Below are 10,192 nucleotides of genomic sequence, written 5' to 3' on the forward strand. Positions count from 1 at the left end.
GTACAAGCTCATTTGTGTCTTCTCCCTTATTTAAATGTAGGGCACAGTAGCACTATCATCTCTTATAAAAATGACATCTCCTCTATAGGCCTACATGTTTTTTTCTGCTTTTTCATTCAATGTTTGATGAAACATCTCCACATGAAGTTGCCCCTTTTTTCCCAAAGTATTCCTACTTTGGTATTAGGTGTTACCTATGTTGCTGCTTTATTCATCTATGGTGGATATATATTTGTCAAATCAAGAACATGAATTAGGCCTACCAGAGTAAAAAGTGAAAACCACCATCACATTACACAAAACTATGTTGTAGCCTCTTTCTCCCATATACATATATATATGTATATATATATATATATATATATATGTGCATATATATGTTTATACACACATAAACAATGTCTTCAATGGGTTTTGAAAAGCTTTATTTTTTATTTCATCAAGATTGATCTCCTCTGGGCCACAGTAGTGTGACAAACTTCAGGGTGAGGAAAAAAAGTCATCAACCACTGCAGTTGTGGGTTATCCCTAATCAGTGTCAAAAACTTGCCCTCTGAAAATTAAATTTTCCGACGTGTACGTGTGTACGCTCAGACTAAGTGCTTCATTAAAAAGGAAATAAACACTTATGCATTTAAACGGTCGGCAATGCTTTGCCAGGCAGCGTCTCGTGCTTTATTTATCGCAACCGCTTTGCCTTTTCTTGTGATAATCTCCCTGTAGTCCTCGTACAATTCCGTGAGAAGAGAAAGTCTCCGCTCTGTTTTTAGTCATAATATCATCATTTCGACGATTGACACGTCGGGGCTTTTTATCTCCCCCGGACGCGCGCTCAGCTGCAGCTTGGATCAGCCTGGCTTGAATAAGCGTCTCTGAAAAACAGCTGAGCCTCGTTCGTGGAACTACTTGCAGCTGAGATTAAAGTTGCCGCTTATTCAAGCCACGCTTACCGGCGTAAGCCCAGCCTGTTTTAACCAGCTTCGTGGAATACCCCCCAGGACTGCTCAGCTAGCTCGGTTAGCATCACTAATTCACATTAAAGCTAATATTCACTGGGTGCTAACTCTCTTCTCTGGTCAACATGCACAAATAAACTCCACCAACTCCTGGGGTTCTCTGCTCACATTATATCTGACTCTGAAGTTGAACATAAAGTTCATTAAAACCGGCACCGATCAGTAAATTATCATTTATTACCGACCAGCTGTCAGAGTCCTTCAGTGTCTGTTGGTCCAATCAGCCGAAGGACTGAATTACTGAACTGAAAACGGATAAAAACAAGACAACAGACATTAAAGCTGTTTGTGGAAAATGTTCTGCTGCTCCAACGATAAATACCAACAAACTAAAACAAACTGGAAGTGTTGCTTTTAATGATTTTTTTTAATAAATAGCAAATATGAGGCTTTTATTTTTCTGGAAGTAAAAGGAAGCATTCTTGTCCGTAGTTTCACTAACTTAACTTAATTTTAGTTGCACTTTCACCATGTTCCAACTGATAGATCTTTTTTTAAAATATTAAAATAGCTGCACTTCCTTTGCATATTTGGTAATTTCTTATGTTGCTGCTGTTTCATTGAAATTAGATTTTATTAATATACAATATACTGATACATCATCCGGTGTTAAACTGAATAAGAATTCTTCATAATATAAAATGTGACTGACTGACTGAACTGTATTAATTAAATCAAGATATTTCAAATTGAAAGAAACACAACATTGACTGAAATATTTCAGTCAATTAAACCTTAAATTCATTTACTTTAATTTAATTTAGGAAAACCATCCTTTAATGTCTCACCGTAAAATGACCAATATTTTTAGGAAATATAGCTGCAAAGTAAAAGTTTCACAGTAAAGATGAATCACTGATGAACATTTAATGGCAATAACTTAATTATTATGAGCAAACAGATATCCATTTCTAACATTTCTATCAAATATGTTTATGTCTATAAAATATACTGGACATCAATAAAAATGTCTGAATAGTGAAATATATGAAGTCCATCTGCATTTACGTGACGAAGTCACATTTTCAATGTGACTTTGAAAATGTAAACAAATTGTAATAAGCATTAGCTAGCTGCTCCACTTGCTCTCAATATTCTTGTTCTCATCTTTGTCAAGCCCAAGCAAAAAAATGAATCCATATTCTGGCTACATTACCGACAGCAGCGTCCATGGAGTGACCGGAAGTTAGCCGACCTAGCGGAAGTGCTAATGAGGTCTGCTCTGGCACGGATTATTACCGTCACACATGTACCTTTTAAAATAAATGTTCTACAAGACACAGAGCTGTAGCTTCGTTTCAGTGTGAGCTCTATTGTTTCTCTGTGTGACTGTGTCAGACTTCCTCTAATAAAATCCTCCTGTACACTGGGAACTGCAGCCACAGATATATATCTATCTACTGATTCATATCTATACTCACTAGTCCGGTCCGATGCCATCTCGATGACGACGTTTCACGAGTACGTGAGAACGCAGATATGGACAGTTATGTATTGAGAAACGGCCACAGTCTTCTTACCGCAAAGGTACAAAGCTGCTCATCTTCTCCTCCGGCATCAGGAAACGTCTTCAAAGCTTCTTCAAATCAGGCGTGAACTAACCGTGACATCACCTGTTGGTTTTAAATGGTAAATGGTTGTATTTATATAGCGCTTTAATCCAAAGCGCTTTACATGATACGTCACATTCACCCATTCACACACTGATGGCGGAAGCTACCATGCAAGGCGCTAACCACGACCCATCAGGAGCAATTAGGGGTTTGGTGTCTTGCTCAGGGACACCTCGACATGAGTTTGACGGGCTCAATGTTGGAGCCAGATGCTATGTTCATCTTTATATACAGTCTATGCTTCAAATCCAAATGAAATACAGTCAAAAGATCAGACTAACGTCATTGGTGCATTCAGATGCAGTTGGACAACGAAGTTGCATTCAAGAGCGTCGGAAATCGGAGTATCGTAATGTAAATTTTCGATGAAAATTTTGAGGGGGCACACGGGGTGGCCAATTAGATCACGGATGGGGGCACTGCCCCCTTCCAAAAGATCTGCCACTGAATTGAACACTTTCACATTTTCCCGTCTTATATCTCTCTCCTTATATCCCTGCTGCTTAATGGGAGAACTGAGCTGCAGGTTGTCCTGTCAGTATTTTGAATCGTGGTCTGAATGGTGTCAGGGTCATTCTCAAACACATTTGGAGCTCAGTGGTCAGTCTGGTATGATACTTAGTTTGGATTATATTCATAGTTGAGAAAACTGTCTCATAACTGTATGTTTAGAAGAACAATCAGCATGTGCAGGGCTACTTTCTTCTCGGTGTCATGTTATTTGTCTTTCTATCTACTCTGTCCTCTTGTCTGTCCTTTGCCTCTAAACTGTTTTCTGCATGCTGAGCTTGCTTAGCGGCTACAAAGGAGATATTTCATTGGCTGAGTAGCGTCACGTGGGATGCCTGAATTCGTATGTAATTGCTGGTCTGTGTGTTTCCTGAGCTGACAACCAACGATGTAAACACAGGAAAAGCTGTGCCAGGATAATAGAAGCGACCCGTGATATTTGAAATGTCATTACAATTTACTGATTACAGGTCTGGGGGAAGCGGTCGACCAGCCCCACTAGACACCAGCCCACCAGGACAGTGACCGGTATGCCAGATGGCCAGGCGATGGATGGCTCCACGTCTTTTCCTCTGCGTCTTTGTGGTCGTCAATCCGTCCATCCACCTGGGACCAGCCAATTAACCTATAGCCGGTGTAAATGTGCCAAGCAGAGACACGAACAGCGCCAATGGCTCTCTGTCTGCTAGTGTGGCAATGAGGGTGCTCCTGTTTCTGTTGCTCTCGGTGACTGAATGTCAGAGTTGTCTTCGCTGGCATTAATTAGTTAGAATAGCATCTGCTGTAAATGCAGCCGTTCGTCCCAAAAAAAAAAAAAACCTTTAAATTTGTATTTTAAGAGATGACATTTCAAAGGGTGCAGGATGTGGCAGCTGTGTAGATATTTCATCATCAACACAAGCAGCAGAGCCGGATTTTTTCTTTATTTTCCCAGTGTTAAAATTAAGACTTGTCTTCAGATAGAAGGTGACGCGGCGCGTAGGCAGCTCTGGGCAACATTGTTAATAACAAAGCGCCGTCTCATCTGTGAAAATAGAGATGCGACGATAAGCCTGCTCTGGAATCTTCATCCCGCCTGACATTATGTTTTATTACTGCTCTGTGCCACCCAGAAAAGACAGATGGACGGATGGAGGGGGAGATGGATGGAAGCATGTATGAGTATATGATCTGAGGGGAGGTGCAGAGAAAGACGGTTAAAAAAAGGGAATCCTTCAAGGAAAAATGCTGCAAAAGGAAAGCCAATACATTCCTCCATCTGAGTCCTATTGTAAAAGACTGGTGTTATTTAAGGTGAGAGCAGGGATGGTACAGGAATGTCAATATATTAAGGCTGAACTGAAACAAAAAGGCAATTTTCTCTTTCAGTCTTCATTCATTTTGATGTTTACTAGTGGTGGGACATGATAAAAAAATTAATCGAATTAGTCAGAAGCTTTGTAGTTAATTAATCATGATTAATCATATTTGTGTCAAATAATATTTGACACAATAAGCAAAGTTTTTCAATTAAAATAAATTTTGGTTGAATCAGTGAATAGACATATGTGAACTTAAACAAGAAAAATGTTAGTTTCAATTATATTTATCTCGATAACTGCAAACTCAGAGTCCGATTATAGCCATTATATTCAACATTTTAAGACTTTTTGTTAATTCAACAAATCTTAATGTCTTGAAAAGCGGTCTGTTATGGGATGGTACACCATTTTCCGGTACCAGGACTGTCGTCGCTAATGTTAGCTCTGGTGCTAACAGCAGCATGTTTTGCACTGAGGTGATACCGTTGGCTATGGGGATGGCTAGTGTGACGTCACGGACCACTTCCGTGTCCAAGCCGCGGCGCACCGAATGAAAACACAATGGCAGTAGCGAAAGAACCGGTCACCTTTTTCACTGTGACATCTTATTTTGCGGATTTTCCGAAGTCGGTAAAGCGAGGTCTTAACTCTTACAACTCAAACAGAGTTGTAAGAGTTAGTGTGCTGGCAGGTGGTTTTAAAGGGAAAGTGCAGGCGTCAATGAAAAGGAAAACGTACAGTGTTGAGGTGAGTAGCTAAGTAGCGTAAGCTAACAAACACAGGATGTCAGAAATAAAGCTAGCTTTATCATCTGTGTGAGGTTAAATGTCGTTTACTTGGCTTTGTTAGAGTTGTTATGTTAGATTTGAAAAGTATACTCTGAAGATTCCCAGCAGCACACTCTAGCGCTAACTTCTGCCGGGAGCACATGGCTAATTTGCATATGTAAATAACTACGCATCTCTTTACACTAATCATGAATCCATAACAGTTAAAATAATCTTAGCCAAACATTTTTAGCAAGTCAGTCCAAGTATTGGACTCAATTAAATCCAAGTCACATAGACCCATATCCTAGTCAAGTCGAGTATTTTGGGCAGATTGGTCAAGCAAGTCCAAGTCCCCAAAACTGGGACAAAAGTCTCCCTCAGCAGACTTTATTCTTATAAATTAAAAGTATAAACTTATTATCAGAGACTTTAATCTCGACCACTTTTAGTTTCTTTTGTAATGTGGCCCAAACACTCCTCATAACACAAAAAGACAACATAATTCAAGCGGCTAATACTAGCTAGCGCACGTTAGCTCCCGGCGCTAAATGTATTTTCTAAGATTAGAAATCCAACTTACCTTATCAGTGTCAGCCATCTTCTCTTCTCCTTTTCGTCCAGAGGAAAGTGGTAGAAAGATATCCTTTTATTTACATCATTTCTATTGTTGCAACACAGGACACAACACAGCACCATTATATCGTTGGTTTGGTAGGACACGGAAGTGACGTTTTTGGACACGATGACGTAGTTACTAGCCATCCCCATAAGTGCTGTGGTGATCAGAAAACTCTTTTTTGTTGCACAATTTGCACACACCAGCCTTTCTGCTACGTTGATTCACTCATTTAGTCCTGTGCATCTTCTTCATGACTGGTAAACACACTTTAGGGTCATTACCGCCACCTACTGGTCTGGAGTGTTCATCAGTGTTACCAGTGTGCCAGAAATTATGGAACTGAGAAAGGTATGATTAAATGCGTTAAATCTGTAAGTAAGTAATCGAAATGAATGTGTTAAATTCCTAGCCCTCAAATTTACTAACTTCTGCTTGACTGGAACTTGTTCTTGCCACAGCCTGGCAGCTGTGTTTGTGCCTGCACTTGAGTTCCTCATCTAAACACTCCATGACACTGCACTGAAGAGTTCAGGTTTAGCAGAGGATTTGGACAATAATGCAGCTCTGGTAGTTTTGATCAGTGAATTATTCATTTTAATCAGTGTTCTCACCTCCATGCCCACAAATGTTCCACCAGAACAGTTCCAGCAGTCAGTGTTTTGAGGGAAAATTGAAATTGCATATAGTTCAGCTCTTGGCAACTGTGATGGGTTTCAAGAAAAACTAACAAAACCCAAGTGTTTTTCTCCCCATAACAAAATGAAAACTGAGGTGGAGCCAGATCATTCTGCTAAGTGAAACTAGTAATCTAATCTGCCAATCATGTAGCAGGAATTTTACTTTTATTTCTAAAATGACCCCAAAGAAGACTTTCTAGCAACATCTCTTGTGGTAAAACATGCAACAATGTCTGGGTTGCTCTAAAATGTCCCACAGTTGAAAATGTATTATTAATGATACTGCAGCAACTGCACTGTGTATTTCTGATGTTTGGACACAGGGTTCCATAGTGTAGTAGTTATCACGTCTGCTTTATATGTGGAAGGTCCTGGGTTCAGTCCCCAGTGGAACCATTTTTTTGTGCTGCTGATCAGAAGGTTTGGTTCTTCAGCATCACCAAGATTCCTACAGCACGGCCTTTAGCACTGTCAGCTCCACTGGTGCTGTACTGTGGTTGACCCAAGCTTCTTAAGATAACAATGAAAGAGACAAATGAGAATAAACAAGATTAAATTAATGATCTAAACTTGCTATACAGTAAAAAAAAACAAAAAGCAAAACAAAACGCCTCCTGTGGTGTCGAGGGCGACCAGGACACCACAGGATAAAGTTCTGAAGGGCTGGTCTTAACAAGGAGATGAAACATGTCTACAGGGGTTTTTTCCATGTGAAGTATTGTGCTGGGCTGCACAGTGTAGTAGTGGTTAGCACTTTCGCCTTGCAGCAAGAATATCCCCGGTTCAAATCCCGGGGTGGGACTGGGATCTTTCTGCATGGAGTTTGCATGTTCTCTCTGTGCATGCGTGGGTTTTCTCCGGGCACTCCGGCTTCCTCCCACAGTCCAAAAATATGCTGAGGTTAACTGATCACTCTAAATTGCCTGTAGGTGTGAATGTGAGTGTGATTGTTCGTCTGTATATGTTGCCCTGCGACAGACTGGCGACCTGTCCAGGGTGTCCCCTGCCTTTGCCCGAGTCAGCTGGGATAGGCTCCAGCACCCCCCACGACCCTAGTGAGGATAAAGCGGTGTATAGAGAATGCATGGATGGATGGATGTATTGTGCCGCTTCCCAGCATCGCATACTTGATAGACATGCCACTAGCGGGCCACTCGATGGGGTGATGACAAGCACCTCACTGGAAACCAGTCCTCTAGACCAGCAGTCCCCAAACACTTGTCCGGCGAAGTGGTGGGGCAAGTGATCCTGGTCCCAAACACCAGTACCGGACCGTGGGTCATTTGGTCAAACGAACAAATGGTAAGGGTAGAGTGGTATGTATAGATGTAGAAAAGGAAGAGAGGTGACTGAGATGTGTTCCTGCTCCTGTACGTTACTAAAAATTTTTTTAGCTCCATTAAGTGAACGTGTCAAAGATTCTATCAAAGAAATTTCTTATTGTTATTGATTGAATATCCAACATTGGTACATTTTGCTATAGTTTCTTGTATCTACTCTCAGATGTAAGACGCGTCTTATTTCTGAAAGTTCAAGAAGAGTCCAAGAGCCAGGAGGCGAGCAAATTCTGGAGCACAGCTGGAAATCAAAGCCAGATTATTCGGCAACAGCCAAGCGCTCCAACCTCGTTTTGTCTTTTGACAATTAGAAAAGGGTCTAAAGGGTTCACAAACTTTCAGACACTACCTCTGTGGGAAAGTGTGCAGATGTGAATGTTGGCTGTTGAGTCGATGATTGAGTGTTCCTCTCCAGCAGTGATGTAACAGACTATTTTCATTAGAGGGATCCTGATTTCCCTCTGGTTAATTATTCATCACAGCGATCCATGAGCGCTCACAGTCTTCAGACCCCACGGAGGAAAGTCGTGCCTCCACTTTCGTGAATATTTCAAATATTTGAATATGTTAAAGTTGGATTGAGTTGGATCGGATTTGTTGTGGTGGTTTGTTGCATTTAATTTTTGATTATCTGTCAATCTAGAAGATCTTTAATATCTTTAATTGCTTTTTTATTTAACAGTCTTGGATTCATATCTCATTTGATTTCCTAATTTCCAAAACACAGATGGCGGGCAGGTGTGAGTAAAACCCCACATAACCCTTTGGTGCTGTGTTTGCATATTAACCAGTGGCCTTCCTGCAGCCAGCCATAAATCATCATCTGTCTCATATTTATGTCTCAGAAAAACTCAATTAAGAAAAGATCAAGTCTTGTGATTAGCCTGCTGCCGACTAACGCGCTGTAGAGAAATGATTCAGGTGCCTGGTTTACCTTCTGCTGCAGAATGTGCTGCAGGAAGATGAATTTCGCAGGTTCTTGAGGTTATTATTAACATCAAGAGCTTGGGAGAGCGTTGCTTCAGGTTACAGGGGGCTCTGTCACTGTGGGCTGCCCTAGTTTCATCATTAGGTCTGTTTTTATGGAGCAGGCTGGCAAACTAAATATAGCCGCACTGTGGGCTCAGTCACACAGCACAAAGAACAAACCACCGCTTGTTGTTGTTGCTGATGATAAATGCCGATGACGCTGTGATGTCGATGATTCAGGATCAGAGATGATGCTTTTCCACAACTCTGAGTTGCTTCGAAAGAATTAGTCTCAGATGAATTGTCGGGCTCTAATTTCACAAGTAGAATACTGTAAAAAACTTTAAGGTGTGATGGTGGTGAGACGTGACAGTTACACACAGATATGATTTATATTTATCTCTGCCTCTCCATCCATTCTCCTGTTAAGGCTAATGGACTGATGGAGGACATCTCTGTATTTGATATTTCCAGACCAGTAAAATAATAACAGAATCTACCTTGAAAACTGCAGCAGTCTGTGTGTAAAAGTGGCAGAAAAATAAACTTACACAACTTGTTTTTCAGTGTCTGCCAACACAACTGCTCTAAAATTCCTGCAGTACAATAAAAGATTCAGCATGATACTAAAAAATATTAAATCTGGACTCCTTGAATGCTTTAACTCTCAAATCTAGAATATAGAACATATTCCAGAGGCATATTTTGTTCAATTTGCTGACAAAATCATATTTCTGGTGATTTTATGACTTGTCTGCCGTGTAAACACTGTAACCTGCAATTTTGAAAAATGCTTTATACATCAAGATTCTTATAATTGTGCAAATAAGCAAATAAATATCTTATTTTATGCTTATATAAGACAGTTGCAGGTCTATGTTCCTGCTTTTTCTTTTGCTTCTGTGGATTTTGATGTTACAGGTTTGGAGTTGAAATGATCACATGTCATGGCGGTCTTGAGTCTGTAGCTCTTAATTTTCTGTGATGAAATCACTGACTTTTTTGTCACAAAAAAGTATAATTTATTTCACTAACTTTTTTGTGACAAAAAAGGATAATTCATTTTGGTTATTTCATAGATTTATCACAGGCCTCCTGGAAATATGACAAAATCAAAATATAGTCAAAAATATACATACAGCTACTTGGACTATCAGTTTTGGTGATGTAGAAGGTTGTGTTGATCAAATTTGTCTTAATGACATGACGTCTTGTGAGTGATTACGATTGACTACAGCTGGTGACTCCTCTGAGCAGATTTAAACAGAACCCATTTGATTGAGTCAGATTCAAACATTACAGTGTTACAGTCTGAGGAGCTCAGCAAATATCTGCAAAAGCAAATAATTTACTTGAATAAGTCAGGAAAGTCACTTGGAG

At 40.2% G+C, this 10,192-nt stretch overlaps 1 non-coding gene across 1 annotated transcript; it reads left to right on the top strand.

Moving 5' to 3' along the window:
- Window positions 1–6,829: 6,829 nt before the first annotated feature.
- On the top strand, window positions 6,830–6,902 carry trnai-uau (transfer RNA isoleucine (anticodon UAU)). The gene has a single exon. It is a non-coding gene; the product is annotated as a tRNA-Ile (tRNA).
- Window positions 6,903–10,192: the final 3,290 nt, after the last annotated feature.

The sequence above is a fragment of the Acanthochromis polyacanthus genome, chromosome 2 (assembly GCF_021347895.1).
Source record: "Acanthochromis polyacanthus isolate Apoly-LR-REF ecotype Palm Island chromosome 2, KAUST_Apoly_ChrSc, whole genome shotgun sequence".
Lineage (NCBI taxonomy): Eukaryota > Metazoa > Chordata > Actinopteri > Pomacentridae > Acanthochromis > Acanthochromis polyacanthus.